Below are 16,254 nucleotides of genomic sequence, written 5' to 3' on the forward strand. Positions count from 1 at the left end.
TTAAACTGATGGCTCAGAACAAAAAACCCTATAGTTAAGCAATAACTATATACAAGTATTGCAGAATTCCGCACTTGGGACGGGCTCCCAGCATCCACTACGGACTACGAGAAATAGATTTTTACCGGTGAGTAAAATCTTATTTTCTCTGACGTCCTAGTGGATGCTGGGTACTCCGTAAGGACCATGGGGATTATACCAAAGCTCCCAAACGGGCGGGAGAGTGCGGATGACTCTGCAGCACCGAATGAGCAAACTCAAGGTCCTCCTCTGCCAGGGTATCAAACTTGTAGAATTTTGCAAACGTGTTTGATCCCGACCAGGTAGCAGCTCGGCAAAGTTGTAAAGCCGAGACCCCTCGGGCAGCCGCCCAAGAAGAGCCCACCTTCCTCGTGGAATGGGCTTTGACTGATTTAGGATGCGGCAGTCCAGCCGCAGAATGTGCAAGTTGAATCGTGCAGCAGATCCAGCGAGCAATAGTCTGCTTTGAAGCAGGAGCACCCAGCTTGTTGGGTGCATGCAGGATAAACAGCGAGTCAGTTTTTCTGACTCTAGCCATCCTGGAAACATAGATTTTCAGGGCCCGGACTACATCCAGCAACTTGGAAGCCTCCAAGTCCCGAGTAGCCGCAGGCACCACAATAGGTTAGTTCAAATGGAACGCTGATACCACCTTAGGGAGAAATTGGGGATGAGTCCTCAATTCTGCCCTGTCCATATGGAAGATCAGATAGGGGCTTTTGCATGACAAAGCCGCCAATTCTGACACACGCCTAGCCGAAGCCAATGCCAAAAGCATGACCACTTTCCACGTGAGATATTTCAACTCCACGGTCTGAAGTGGCTCAAACCAATGTGATTTTAGGAAATCCAACACAACGTTGAGATCCCAAGGTGCCACTGGGGGCACAAAAGGGGGCTGAATATGCAGCACTCCCTTAACAAACGTCTGAACTTCAGGCAGTGAAGCCAGTTCTTTTTGAAAGAAAATAGACAGGGCCGAAATCTGGACTTTAATGGATCCCAATTTTAGGCCCATAGTCACTCCTGACTGTAGGAAGTGCAGAAATCGACCCAGCTGAAATTCTTCTGTTGGGGGCTTCATAGCCTCACACCAAGCAACATATTTTCGCCATATGCGGTGATAATGTTTTGCTGTCACATCCTTCCTAGCTTTTATCAGCGTAGGAATGACTTCAACCGGAATGCCCTTTTCCATCAGGATCCGGCGTACAACCGCCATGCCGTCAAACGCAGCCGCGGTAAGTCTTGGAACAAACAGGGCCCCTGCTGTAGCAGGTCCTGTCTGAGAGGCAGAGGCCAAGGGTCCTCTGAGATCATTTCTTGTAGTTCCGGGTACCAAGTCCTTCTTGGCCAATCCGGAACGATGAGTATAGTTCTTACTCCTCTCTTTCTTATTATCCTCAGTACCTTTGGTATGAGAGGAAGAGGAGGGAACACATAAACCGACTGGTACACCCACGGTGTCACTAGAGCGTCCACAGCTATCGCCTGAGGGTCCCTTGACCTGGCGCAATATCTTTTTAGCTTTTTGTTGAGGCGGGACGCCATCATGTCCACCTGTGGCCTTTCCCAACGATTTACAATCAGCTGGAAGACTTCTGGATGAAGTCCCCACTCTCCCAGGTGGAGGTCGTGCCTGCTGAGGAAGTCCGCTTCCCAGTTGTCCACTCCCGGAATGAACACTGCTGACAGTGCTATCACGTGATTTTCCGCCCATCGGAGAATCCTTGTGGCTTCTGCCATCGCCATCCTGCTTCTTGTGCCGCCCTGTCGGTTTACATGGGCGACCGCCGTGATGTTGTCTGACTGAATCAGCACCGGCTGGTTTTGAAGCAGGGGTTTTGCCTGACTTAGGGCATTGTAAATGGCCCTTAGTTCCAGAATGTTTATGTGTAGGGAAGCTTCCTGACTCGACCATTGTCCTTGGAAGTTTCTTCCCTGAGTGACTGCCCCCCAACCTCGGAGGCTTGCATCCGTGGTCACCAGGACCCAGTCCTGTATGCCGAATCTGCGGCCCTCGAGTAGATGAGCACTCTGCAGCCACCACAGCAGAGACACCCTGGCCCTCGGGGACAGGATGATCAGCCGATGCATCTGAAGATGCGATCCGGACCACTTGTCTAACAGATCCCACTGAAAGATCCGTGCATGGAACCTGCCGAATGGAATTGCCTCGTAAGAAGCTACCATCTTTCCCAGGACTCGCGTGCAGTGATGCACCGACACCTGTTTTGGTTTTAGGAGGTCTCTGACCAGAGATGACAACTCCTTGGCCTTCTCCTCCGGGAGAAACACCTTCTTCTGTTCTGTGTCCAGAATCATACCCAGGAACAGCAGACGCGACGTAGGAACCAGCTGCGACTTCGGGATATTCAGAATCCAGCCGTGCTGTTGTAGTACTTCCTGAGATAGTGCTGCTCCGACCAACAACTGCTCCCTGGACCTCGCCTTTATAAGGAGATCGTCCAAGTACGTGATAATTATAACTCCCTTCTTTCGAAGGAGTATCATCATTTCAGCCATTACTTTGGTAAATACCCTCGGTGCCGTGGACAGACCAAACGGCAACGTCTGGAATTGGTAATGGCAGTCCTGTACCACATGTAGGTAAGCATCCTTGATGTCCAGTGATACCATGTAATCCCCCTCTTCCAGGCTTGCAATAACCGCCCTGAGCGATTCCATTTTGAACTTGAACTTCCTTATATAAGTGTTCAAGGATTTCAAATTTAGAATGGGTCTCACCGAACCGTCTGGTTTCGGTACCACAAACATTGTGGAATAGTAACCCCGTCCCTGTTGAAGGAGGGGAACTTTTATTATCACCTGCTGGAGGTACAGCTTGTGAATTGCCGCCAGTACTACCTCCCTGTCCTGGGGAGTAGCTGGCAAGGCTGATTTGAGGTAACGGCGAGGAGGAGACGTCTCGAATTCCAGCTTGTATCCCTGAGATACCACTTGTAGAACCCAGAGATCCACCTGTGAGCGAACCCACTGGTCGCTGAAGTTCCGGAGACGGGCCCCCACCGCACCTGGCTCCACATGTGGAGCCCCAGCGTCATGCGGCGGACTTAGTGGAAGCAGGGGAGGATTTTTGTTCTTGGGAACTGGCTGTATGGTGCAGCTTTTTCCCTCTCCCCCTGCCTCTGGGCAGAAAGGACGCGCCTCTAACCCGCTTGCCTTTCTGAGGCCGAAAGGACTGTACTTGATAATACGGTGCTTTCTTAGGCTGTGAGGGAACCTGAGGTAAAAAAGTAGACTTCCCAGCTGTTGCTGTGGATACGAGGTCCGAAAGACCGTCCCCAAACACTTCCTCACCCTTATAAGGCAAAATTTCCATGTGCCTTTTAGAATCAGCATCACCTGTCCACTGCCGAGTCCATAATACTCTCCTGGCAGAAATGGACATCGCATTAATTCTAGATGCCAGCCGGCAAATGTCCCTCTGTGCATCTCTCATATATAAGACTACGTCTTTAATATGCTCTATGGTTAGCAATATAGTGTCCCTGTCAAGGGAATCAATGTTATCAGACAGGGAATCAGACCACGCTGCTGCAGCACTGCACATCCATGCTGAAGCAATAGCAGGTCTCAGTATAGTACCTGAGTGTGTATACACAGACTTCAGGATAGCCTCCTGCTTTCTATCTGCAGGCTCCTTTAAGGCGGCCGTATCCTGAAACGGCAGTGCCACCTTTTTTGATAAGCGTGTGAGCGCCTTGTCCACCTTAGGGGATGTCTCCCAGCGTAACCTATCCGTTGGCGGGAAAGGGTACGCCATTAGTAACCGCTTAGAAATTACTAGTTTTTTATCTGGGGAACCCCACGCTTCTTCACACAATTCGTTTAACTCATCAGATGGGGGAAAAGTCACTGGCTGCTTTTTCTCCCCAAACATAATACCCTTTTTTGTGGTAACCGGGTTAATGTCAGAAATGTGCAACACATTTTTCATTGCCATAATCATGCATCGGATGGCCCTAGTGGATTGTATATTTGTCTCATCCTCGTCGACACTGGAGTCAGACTCCGTGTCGACATCTGTGTCTGCCATCTGAGGTAGCGGGCGTTTTTGAGCCCCTGACGGCCTCTGAGATGCCTGGGCAGGCGCGGGCTGAGATGCCGGCTGTCCCAAAGCTGCGTCATTGAACCTTTTATGCAAGGAGTTGACACTGTCGGTTAATACCTTCCACATATCCATCCACTCAGGTGTCGGCCCCGTAGGGGGCGACATCACACTTATCGGCACCTGCTCCGCCTCCACGTAAGCGTCCTCATCAAACATGTCGACACAGCCGTACCGACACACCGCACACACACACAGGGAATGCTCTGACTGAGGACAGGACCCCACAAAGTCCTTTGGGGAGACAGAGAGAGAGTGTGCCAGCACACACCACAGCGCTATATAATCAGAGATTTACACTAACAAAAGCGATTTTCCCTATAGCTGCTTTTTATATATATAGTTTTGTGCCTAAATTTAGTGCCCTCCCTCTCTTTTTTACCCTTGATGTCTGGAAACTGCAGGGAAGTCGGTGTGCTGAGGAAGATTGCCCCGCCCCCTCTCGGCGGGCTTCTCCCGCTTTTTTATCTGTATAATGGCGGGGGATTATGCACATATACAGCTTAAAAGCTGTATTATGTGTCAATTAGCCATGTAAGGTACTCTAATTGCTGCCCAGGGCGCCCCCCCCCAGCGCCCTGCACCCATCAGTGACCGGAGTGTGTGGTGTGCATAGGGAGCAATGGCGCACAGCTGCAGTGCTGTGCGCTACCTTAATGAAGACCGAAGTCTTCAGCCGCCGATTTCCTCCGGTTTCTTCCGTCTTCTGGCTCTGCAAGGGGGACGGCGGCGCGGCTCCGGGAACGGACGATCGAGGTCGGGCCCTGTGTTCGATCCCTCTAGAGCTAATGGTGTCCAGTAGCCTAGAAGCACAAGCTAGCTGCAAGCAGGTAGGTTTGCTTCTCTCCCCTAAGTCCCACGTAGCAGTGAGTCTGTTGCCAGCAGATCTCACTGAAAATAAAAAACCTAACAAATACTTTTCTTTCTAGGAAGCTCAGGAGAGCCCCTAGAGTGCATCCAGCTCTGGCCGGGCACAGATTCTAACTGAGGTCTGGAGGAGGGGCATAGAGGGAGGAGCCAGTGCACACCAGATGTAGTACCTAATCTTTTCTTTAGAGTGCCCAGTCTCCTGCGGAGCCCGTCTATTCCCCATGGTCCTTACAGAGTACCCAGCATCCACTAGGACGTCAGAGAAAGTACCATGTAACATTACATCATGCACAGCACACGCACCCTTCCCCCGACCACATTATACACATATCCCCTTTCTCATAAAACCCCCCAGCACACACAGCACCCACCTGGCTATGGCTGCTCCTTCCTGTGAAGAGCAGGAGCCGGGGCCGGGACAGTGTGGTGGAGGGAGGCAGCAGCACTGGGCAGGAACATGAGGAGGAGCAGGAAGAGGTCAGACGGGCTGTACTGTGCTACACGCAGCCCTGTGAGTGTGGTGGGCGGGGCCAGCAGCAGTGAAGCAGAGCACTGGCTGTCAGTAGACCAGCTGCTCTGCTGTTTATTCTCCTGCCTCCGCTCAGGCATGCCGGCTCTGTGTGCACAGCAGGAGGCAGGACGGCCACCACGGACGGCTGTGACCTCTTTCGTGCAGGCCCCGCCCCCCGCATTTCCGGACTAGCGCAGGCGCAGTCCGGATTTACAGGGAGCTAATTTAAAAACCGGGAGGTCAGGCAAGGTATGCGGGGCAGCGGGAGGCTCATTGAAAAATCGGGAGCATCCCGCTGAATGCGGGAGGGTAGGCAAGTCTGATCCAACTGTACCTTTTTGGCAGGTACAGTACCTTTTTTTTTAATGGTCTGTACCTGCCAAAAAGGGCTTTATACCGATTTTTGACTCTCCAAATTAACATTGAAAGTATAGGAAAGGGCCACGCCCCCTTTCATAATTTGTGCCGGTTTTCATGTATAAAATGTTGGAGGGTATGCACTGTGGTAGCTGCCATTGGTATCCTGCAGCTTTTTCCTCTGAGGTCTCCATGATCCCCCCCATAAAAACACTTAGTCAATGCTCCATGCACTGGCTGCTGGTATATATAGCAGTTAAGTAGCACCCACCAGCAAGGCCTGTGATTGGGCCATCCCTTCATTTCAGGCTCTCACTCCTCTGCTTATTGCCTATTTTTGAAAAAAAAAATTCAGGGCATACTTGCCTACTCTCCCAGAAGCTCCAGAAGGCTCACTTTTTTTGGGTAGCCCCCCGCACCCCTGGAAGAGTAGGCAGGTCTCCCGCATCCTGCTCGCACCCTAGTGATGCGGGCAGGATGGAGACATCTTCTCCCGTATTCAAGGGTCCGTGGGGAGGGGAAGGGGTTCAAATGACGTGAATCGCGTCATTTTAGGACTTGAGTATGTCACAGCCCGGCCCCGCCCCCCTGCATTGTCTCTTCTCCGGGAGAAATTGAATGTAAGTAAGTATGTTTCAGGGAGAGTGTGAAAGCTATACCTATCAGCACAGACGTGTATTGCTACATCTGAGAGGCGTGTCATGAAAATGACTCTGGGGGTGATTCAGGCCTAATCGCACGCAGGTGTTTTTTTGCAGTCTCTGCACAGCTCAGGACTTACTCAGCCGCTGCGATGATCCGGGCAGGAGCTGACATCAGGAATCCTCCCTCCAAACGGCTGGGCACGCCTGCGTTTTTTCGGACACTCCCTAGAAACGGTCAGTTGACACCCACAAACGACTTCTTCCTGCCAATCTTCTTGCCATTGCCGATGCGATCGCTTTCTTCGTTATATCCGTTGCTGTCCGACAATCCCCGTCGCCAGCAGCTGACACGCCTGCGCACTGTAGAGCATACACATGCGCGGTTCAGACCCGATCGCACCGCTGCAAAAAAAGCTAGCCGTGCGATCGGGTCTGAATGACCCCCTTACATCCAAATGTAAATGAGCCCCAAAGTTAGTAAGATCTACTTGTTGAAGAAAAGACACTGATATTTTTCAGGATTTGTTTGTGTATTGAGTTTTACAAGAGGTTCCATATACTGTAAGTGGCCAGGAGAAACACTATTTAAAATGCATGTAGCCATAGGGATCATTGGGGCAGATGTATTAACCTGGAGAAGGGATAAGGAAGTGCTAAATCAGTGATATGTGCAAGGTGATAAAGGCACCAGCCAATCAGCTCCATTATGTAAATTAACAGTTAGGATCTGATTGTCTGGTGCCTTTATCATCCTGCACATATCACTGGTTTATCACTTCCTTATGCCTTCTCCAGGTTAATACATCTGCCCCATTATTGTGCCTTATAACCAATGCAGGGAAATGGCACTGATGAGCCCGTTTAAATGTAAGTATCTCTGATTTCTTTTTTTTCCCCCTAAGAATGTAACAACTACATAATGGGGGTAAGGTGGAATCAGGGAGATTGATGGACTGTTCAGGGAGTTAGGGAGATTGCTACTGTACTACTTCAGGGAGTCTCCTGCAGAATGCATACCCTCCAACATTTTACACACAAAAACCGGTACAAATTAGAAAAGTGGGCGTGGTCACATGTAAAGGGGGCGTGTTCACACCCCTTTTCCTATACTTTCAATGGAAGTTTGGAGAGCCAAAAATAGATACAGACCATAAAAAAAAGGTACTGTACCTATTAAAAAGGTACAGTTGGAGGGTATGAGAATGAGGGCGGGTAGGCAACTATGGCTTAATGCTGTTTGGCTCGTGGCTGGTGCCAAATTTACAATGCTGCCATTTTATTTGATTGTCTGTTGGTCAGTGGCGGATTTTGCCTATGGGCTGCAGGACTGCATCCCCCTCAGGTAATATCCGCCACCTCAGCACAGAGTCTATGAAGCCAGATGCAGTCCGTGAGATTGCACTAGCTTCACCATGACTGGCCGTGACTTCTTATTGGACACTACAGGCAGTCCCATTGGGAGGTGTTTCCTCCCTCCGAGACTGCCAGACCAGGCTGCGATTAGCAGATAGCTTGCTTCCTGTAGGAAACCCCTCTCTGCCTTTCGGACAGCCCAGTCCGGCTCCTATGGGCTGCAGCCAAGGCAGTCCATAGAAGCCAGGAGTTGGCCATGTGTAGTACAGTCACCGCTACTGCGCATGCTCTGGTCCTGGCATCTGTGAACTACATTGTACAGATGCCAGGATCCAGCCGGCTGCAGGGTAAAGGGAACCGGCAGCGGGGACACAGGAGGAGGGACCCAGCAGCACGACCAGCTGCAGCCCCCCTCCTCCGATTCTAGATACTCAGCATGCATTACACATCTCCACCACTGGGTGGCTAATGCTCCACTAATCCAGTACTTTCGATCATACAGTATAGCGGCGGATTGATCTACAGCTCTGGCAATTGGTCAGTGACGACTGTAATGTTAATACTGTAGGCGTAACGGGAGGCGTTGGAAAAAGATGGTGACCTACTGTATGTGTATGGAGTACTGTATGTGTATGGAGACGCAACTAATTGTGTAAAAGGAAGAATGTATAGTACAATGTATAAACACCGTGATTTTAAAATACATGTACAGTACATGAGCGTCTGAGTTCCCTAAGGCATAATGGGAATGGTGGGCTAGCGGGAGGCGGTGGAAAATACCGTGCTTTAGAAATGCGAGCGTCCGAGTCCCCTAAGGCATAAACCAACACCAATGGGGAGGGGGCCGGGCGCTGTCTGCTGTACTTTTATACATGAAATTGTAACTCTCTCATGAGGCATCGTGGGCTAGCGATGAAGGCTCCCACCTCCCACGCTGGGGGTCCAGGGTTCGAGTCCTGATCTGCAGGAGCGATTCTTTACGCTAAATGCCACTACACAGCGGTAATGAGTAGAAATGAGTGTATTCTGACTGAGCAAAATAGTACTGTAGATCTTCGGCGTTTGTGTATTTCACATGACCTGAATTCCCTCCCTGTCTACTGCATGACCTGTGCAGGCTCCCAGGGGGGAAGAACGATGGGGGTAGGGGGAGACGATGGAAAATACCGTGCCTTTGAAATGCAATTACATGAGCGTCCGAGTCCCCTACGGCATAGGGGACCTCATTGCCTCTGTGTACTGTTATTTTAGCGAGGGGATTGTGACGCTCCTTCAGCATTGCCCCATAGCCTTCAAAACGTCTGCTATCTCTCACTCCATCTCCGAGCGCTGCCTGCCACGTGGTGGGGGTTCGGGGGCGACGGCCATTTTGTCAGTGTGCTATGCGATCGAGTCCGGTGTACCGTAATGTGCATAGACCTTGCTTATCCCTATCGCCCCTGTGTATTTTAGCTAGGGGATTGTGATGCTCCTTCAGCATTGCCCCGTAGCCTGCAAAACTTATGCCATCCCTCACTCCATATCCGAGCGCTGCCACGTGGTGGGGGTTCACGGTCGGCGGCCATTTTGTCAGTTTGCTATGCGATCGAGTCTGGAGTACCGTAATGTGCATAGCCCTCGCTTATCCCTATCGCCCCTGTGTATTTTAGCTAGGGGATTGTGAAGCTCCTTCAGCATTGCCCGGTAGCCTGCAAAATCTGGACTGTTACTTGCTCCGTAGCCTAGGGCCTCCGTGGGGCAAGGAGTCATAGGTGGTAGCCATTTCTATTGAGTCTGCTGTACGGTGCATAGAACCTTAACAGTGGAACCGCTCCTGCAGCTTTGCCCTGGTTTATGTAAATAAAAATAATAATAAAGTGTCTGGAAAAAACTGACATGCATTCGTAATTTAGGAATCGAACCCGGGACTCTGAGTATAGGAAGTGGAACACTTCACCACTTCGCCGCAGACAGATGAATAAATCCATTAGTTTTGATTATGCCATAATGGCTACGGGATTAGGACGCTAACATACTGTTCAATATTCCTAGTATCATTAGGCAATAATGAACTTCTAACACGTCCATTTGCGTCAGTGTACACTACTGGTTTTATGTTGCTTTGTCTGCGGGATTTGGACGCTTACATATTCCTAAAGTAGTGTAAATGGACCATACAGTATACTGCATGCTGTACTATTTGCGTCTGTACTGTATATAGGGGGTAATTCTGAGTTGATCGCAGCAGCAAATTTGTTAGCAGTTGGGCAAAACCATTTGCACTGCAGGTGTGGCAGATATAACATGTACAGAGAGAGTAAGATTTGGGTGGGGTGTGTTCAATCTGCAATCTAATTTGCAGTGTAAAAATAAAGCAGCCAGTATTTACCCTGCACAGAAATAAAATAACCCACCTAAATCTAACTCTTTCTGCGCATGTTATATCTGCCTCCCCTGCAGTGCACATGGTTTTGCCCAATTGCTATCAAAAATCCTGCTGCGATCAACTTGGAATTACCCCCATAATGTATTAAATAATGCAGCGTAATGAGACGCTGTACTTAACGAGACGCACTAGTAAAGTAGTCCTTACTACAGTATACAGTATATTTCAGTATTGTATTTTACGGGAGACCACACGCATGCGCAGTGGTGATTGTAAAAAGCGACATCTGGTGGATGATCGCAGGTATTACACGTAAAGGTAACGCCAAACGCTCTGTCTGCCTCCGTGCAATTAGATACGCCTCTCTGTGACTAGGCGCGCCTCCCTATGCCCCAGTACGCTGCGTATGCTCGATCGGGACAAACGCCTCAGCCACTCAAGATAAAGGTGGCTACATCTGTCATTTCAGCATTTTTTACCAAGGACAGCGGCGGTACCCCAGTTGGCCCCTTGTGCTGTTGCCATCTCAGGATGACGATAGTGTATGCGGGAACAAAGATAATGCTTTGTTATTCAAATAAAGTATTTTTTCTTATTCTGAGTATGGTAAAATATTTATTTATATTTAATGTTGCTTGGGGTTTTCACACAATCTGTAAGTAGAGGCCTGAGCCTGGACTCCTACTGCATTGTGCATGTGTGACACAGAAATGCCCAATGTGGTGAGGGGCAGCTTAAGAAAGGAGAGGACCTGTGTTCAGGTTCCGTGTGGTCCCCTCATCTCTGTAGACTCCGGCTCTGCGGACAAGGAAACCCAATGCAGGATCATTTGGCAACCGCCAGACACCTTCAGCACAGTGTTCAATGCACATACGTCAGAGTTTGCATATCTAGTCAGTTTGGCTAGTAAATAATAATGTGCCCTCATTTCAGTTTGGTAATAGCACGCATCTGGAATTTGATTGGTCTATTTATATGATTGAAGTTAATCTTATATAATTAGTGGTATCCAAAATATTGATATGTCAGTGTAAGTGAGGGGGTACCTATTACATTTCTGGTCAGGTTGTGTAATGCTGGGTACACACTGGCCAATATATCGGCCGTCCGACTGAACGGCCGATATATCGCTGCCCCGTCGGCCAGTGTGTACCAACGATATGTCTGTGAATGCCGTCATTCACAGTCATATCGCGTCGGCCCTGCAGCACACGCGATGACCAATATATCTACAGGTGATTGACGGCTGAACTGGGCGGGCGCGTGTAAATGCCCGGCCCAGTTTGTGACGTCAGTCGCGACGGATCGGGCAGTGTGTATGCACAACACACTGACCGATCCACCTATAGATATATCTGAAGATTCATTCATATATCTACACTGTGTACCCAAAAGATGTGACATAGCACCGCCAATTCTCCCTCATTAATGGGAGATTTATCAAACCTTCTAAAGAGGACCAGTAGAAGTGTTGCCCTTAGCAACCAGTCTAATTTTTATTCATGGGATCACTGATGCAAACAGATACCAACAGATAGTGGTTTTAGCAAATTACATTGCAAATATAGCATAACATTTGGTAATTATAAAGATAGCTGAAAAAAACAAACAGTGACCCATTTTTGACCCAGAGAGCGGGTGGTATAAAATAGAAAAAAGGCCAATCAGTAGCGCAGCTAACCGACTAACATTAAAGAGCAAGAGTAGAAGAAGGTCAAGAAGAAAGAAAGACAGAGAAGAAGAGAAGAGGAATAGACGAGATAGAATAGGATAGAGTCCCCGGGAGGGTTCCATCAAATATGGTGCAGGGAATCACAAATTAAAGGGAGAAGGGGCATGCTGGTTTGCCAGCCATGGACTCCAAATTTTCTCGAATGACTTAGAGGAGCAGTGTATGATGCTAGTCATGTAGTCCATGCGGTAAACGTACCAGATACGGGCAATTATAGATTGCATGGAAGGCGGGATAGGGTTTTTCCAATCTGCAGCTAGTTGACATGTTGTTGCGGATACTATATGTCGTAACAATTTATTTTGAAATTTTGTTAGTGTTGGTAGGTTTAAGGGGAGAAGAATGTATTTAGGGTCAGAAGGAATAGAAATCTGCAGCAAGCTAGATATAAAGTTGATCACGTCCCTCCACATATGCGCTATTTTAGGACATGACCACCATATATGTAGGAAAGAGCCCTCTGCTCCACATCGTCTCCAGCACCTATCCGACGTATCTGGGTACATTTTACTCAAGCGAGATGGTACATAGTACCATCTATATAGTAATTTATAGACATTCTCTTTGATTCTAACGCAGATGGAGCTAGACGCCGCGTTACCCCAGGCCTCAGACCATTCCTCGTCGTCTAAAGCCGAGCCTAGGTCCGTTTTCCATGCTCTCTCATGAGGATCACGCTGAGAGGAAGTGTCTCCAGTGAGAATAGTATATAACAGGGAAATTAGGCCTTTGCTTGAGTGACGCCTGAAACATATAGTCTCAAGCGTGGTCAGGGGTCTACTAGAGAGGACGCGGCCTATTGAGGAGTGAAAATGTCTGAGTTGTAAAAATTTATAACAATACTTAGAGGGAATATCAATAGTTTCCTGAATCTGAGAAAACTGTGGGAAAACTAGTATCCCTGGTAATATCATTCAGATATAAGATACCTCTATTTTGCCAAGGAGCAAACAGTGATGTATGTGTACCAGGAGGGAATGCGGGGTTATGTAATATTGGGATGATAGGGGATGGGGCTGGGGCCAGGCCACACTTCCTATTGGCAGAGTCCCAAATCATTAGTGAGCGGGAAACTACAGGGTGGGATGCTATAGTTCTGGGGCGGCAGGATTTCAAAAGCCAGAGAAAAGAAGAGAGAGTAGAGAGACCCATTTCGGCGGCTTCTATAGATACCCAGACCCTTCTAGATTCGGGGTTGCACCATTGTACGCAGTGTGAGAGCTGTGTGGCTAAATAATATCTTCTAAAATCTGGAATGCCTAGGCCACCACTAAATGTCGGGCGCTGTAAGAGTTTCAATCAGACACGGGGATGCTATTCGCCCATATGAATTGTGACGTATGAAATTGTAAGAATTTAAAAACAGATGGAGGAATAAATATCGGGAGGGTCTGGAACAGGTAAAGTATCCGAGGGAGCACGTTCATCTTCATCGAGTTTACCCTACCTATCCAGGAGATAAAGAGACTAGACCAAGAAGACAAATCTGACTTAATTCGATATGAAAGCCTAGGGAAATTAGCTTGGTAAAGTTGATGATGGCTATGCGTTAGAAAAATACCTAGATATTTAATCTTTTGCTTGTGCCATTGAAATGGAAAGGAATTTTCCAAAGAGAGCTTAATCGGGCCGGGGATATAAAAATTCAATACTTCCGTCTTACTCGTATTAAGTTTATAACCTGAATGTTTAGAGTAGAGGTCTATCTCAGAAAGGAGCAGCTGTAACGACTGAGATGGGGATCCTAGAGATATTAGGACATTGTCAGCGTATAACGCAATTTTATGTTCAGAAGGGCCTACCCGCACTCCAGCTATATCTATATTAGCTCGGATCCTTGCTGCCAGTGGTTCCATAACCAGGGCAAATAGCAACGGGGAGAGCGGGCATCCCTGTCTGGTGCCGTTAGTGATATTGAATGCGGAGGAGGTGAGGCGATTAACAGAAACCGTGGCAGTAGGGGATCTGTAAAGCGCCGAAACACCTTCTAGGAACCTGCCAGAAAAACCCATCCTCCGGAGTACTGAGAATGCGAAGGGCCAGGAGATTCTGTCAAAAGCCTTTTCGGCATCCAATGCCAACAACAACGAGGGTAGCTTCTGTTTATGGATAGAGTGAATCAAATCTATGGCTCTCCTGGTATTATCGGAGGCCTGGCGACCAGAAATGAAGCCCACTTGGTCCGGGTGTATTAGTTGTGTAAGTAGGAGCGCTAAGCGGTTGGCTAAGATTTTAGCGTATATCTTAAGATCTACGTTCAGCATCGAGATCGGGCGATAGTTGGAACATCGCGTTGGATCCCGCTCTGGCTTCGGAATCACAACAATGTCAGCTTGTACAGTCGCTGGCGCAAATGATGTTCCCTCTAGAACACTATTAAAGAGTTAAGTAAGGTAAGGAGCCAATTCCGTATGGAATGTTTTGTAATATTGAGCGGTAAAGCCATCCGGACCAGGGGCAGCTGTCGACCGCATAGCTTTGATAGCGGCAACCGTCTCTTCCAGCGATATATCCGCATTAAGAAGAGAAATCTGTTGCTCTGTCAAACCCGGCAAGGGGGCACACAACAAATATGCTCCCTCTGGGCCATCGGAGGGAAGAGGGGGGGGGGCAGGGAGATTATATAAGGAGCTATAATAGTTCAGAAATTCCTCCACCATCACCTTAGGATCATAAGTGAGTGCATCTAATGTAGAAGAATGTAGTTTTTCTATCAGTCCCATAGCTTGCTTACTTCTCAACTTATTAGCTAAGAGACTATCTATTTTATCCGCTTTATCGTAACATTTTTTACGAAGCTTCTGTAGTATAGCTGCCGCTCTCCGCGATAAAAGGGTGTTTAACTGACCTCTGAGGTTTTTTATCTGGGAGAGAAGGGAGTCACACGGGGCAATTTTATGTTGGGCCAAAAGTGCAGAAATTTGAGATTCCAATGAAGAAACTTCCTGTGCTGCTTTCTTATGTATGGCTGAGGCCTTGGACATGAAATGACCACGAATAGTGGCCTTATGTGCCTCCCAAACTAGACTAGGAGAGACTTCTGGGGAGGCGTTTTCCTCAAAAAAAAATTTCAGGTTTAATTTAGTATCTGAGAGAGTGGAGGGATGCGAAAGAAGGGTGTCATAGAGTCGCCACTTACATGTATAGAGTTCTATCAGGATATAAACCCCTGCATGGTCCGTCCATGAGCAAGGAGTGATGCCCGCATCAGAAATCAATGTCGTAAGTGAGTGAGACACATGTATCATATCTATTCAAGAGTAATGCTGATGAGGTGCGGAAAAGTGGGTGTAATCTCTAGCCGTGGAATGTTTAAAACGCCAGGTGTCTCGTAGAGATGAGCGGGTTCGGTTTCTTTGAATCCGAACCCGCACGAACTTCACTTTTTTTTCCACGGGTCCGAGCGACTCGGATCTTCCCGCCTTGCTCGGTTAACCCGAGCGCGCCCGAACGTCATCATGACGCTGTCGGATTCTCGCGAGGCTCGGATTCTATCGCGAGACTCGGATTCTATATAAGGAGCCGCGCGTCGCCGCCATTTTCACTCGTGCATTGAGATTGATAGGGAGAGGACGTGTCTGGCGTCCTCTCCATTAGAATAGAGATAGATAGATTAGATAGAGAGAGATTGTGCAGAGTCGCAGACAGAGTTAGTTTACCACAGTCAGTGACCAGTGCAGTTGCTAGTTAACTTTTATTTAATATAATATATCCGTTCACTTCTCTCTGCTATATCCGTTCTCTGCCTGAAAAAAAAAACGATACACAGCACAGTCAGTCACACAGTGTGACTCAGTCTGTGTGCACTCAGCTCAGCCCAGTGTGCTGCACAGTCATCAATGTATAAATTAAAAGCTTATAATTAATTGTGGGGGAGACTGGGGAGCACTGCAGGTTGTTAGCAGGAGCCAGGAGTACAATTATATTAATTAACAGTGCACACTTTTGCTGCAGGAGTGGTGACCAGTGCCTGACCACCAGTATAGTATTGTTGTATACTACTAATATCTCTTTAAATATCAACCAGTCTATATTAGCAGCAGACACAGTACAGTGCGGTAGTTCACGGCTGTGGCTACCTCTGTGTCGGCACACGGCAGGCAGTCCGTCCGACCAGAATTGTATTATTTATTATTATATACCTACCACCTAACCGTGGTTTTTTTTTCATTCTTTATACCGTCATAGTGTCATCCTAATTGTTACGAGTATACTACTATCTCTTTATCAACCAGTGTACAGTGCGGTAGTTCACGGCTGTGGCTACCT

The 16,254-nt window shown here is 48.2% G+C and overlaps 1 protein-coding gene across 2 annotated transcripts in view; it reads left to right on the forward strand.

Annotated features, from left to right (window-relative positions):
* TIE1 (tyrosine kinase with immunoglobulin like and EGF like domains 1) overlaps positions 1-16,254 on the forward strand; it is an 85,963-nt gene that overhangs the window by 11,045 nt on the left and 58,664 nt on the right. The window contains exon 1 of one of the 2 annotated variants that reach the window (XM_063939311.1): positions 5,678-5,783. The exons of the other annotated variant lie outside the window; for it this stretch is intronic. The gene's annotated coding sequence lies outside the window, so the exon portion shown is untranslated. Of the gene's footprint in view, positions 1-5,677; positions 5,784-16,254 lie in introns of those variants that run through there. 2 annotated transcript variants of the gene reach the window in all.

This window comes from Pseudophryne corroboree, chromosome 9, assembly GCF_028390025.1.
Source record: "Pseudophryne corroboree isolate aPseCor3 chromosome 9, aPseCor3.hap2, whole genome shotgun sequence".
Taxonomy (NCBI): Eukaryota; Metazoa; Chordata; class Amphibia; order Anura; family Myobatrachidae; genus Pseudophryne; species Pseudophryne corroboree.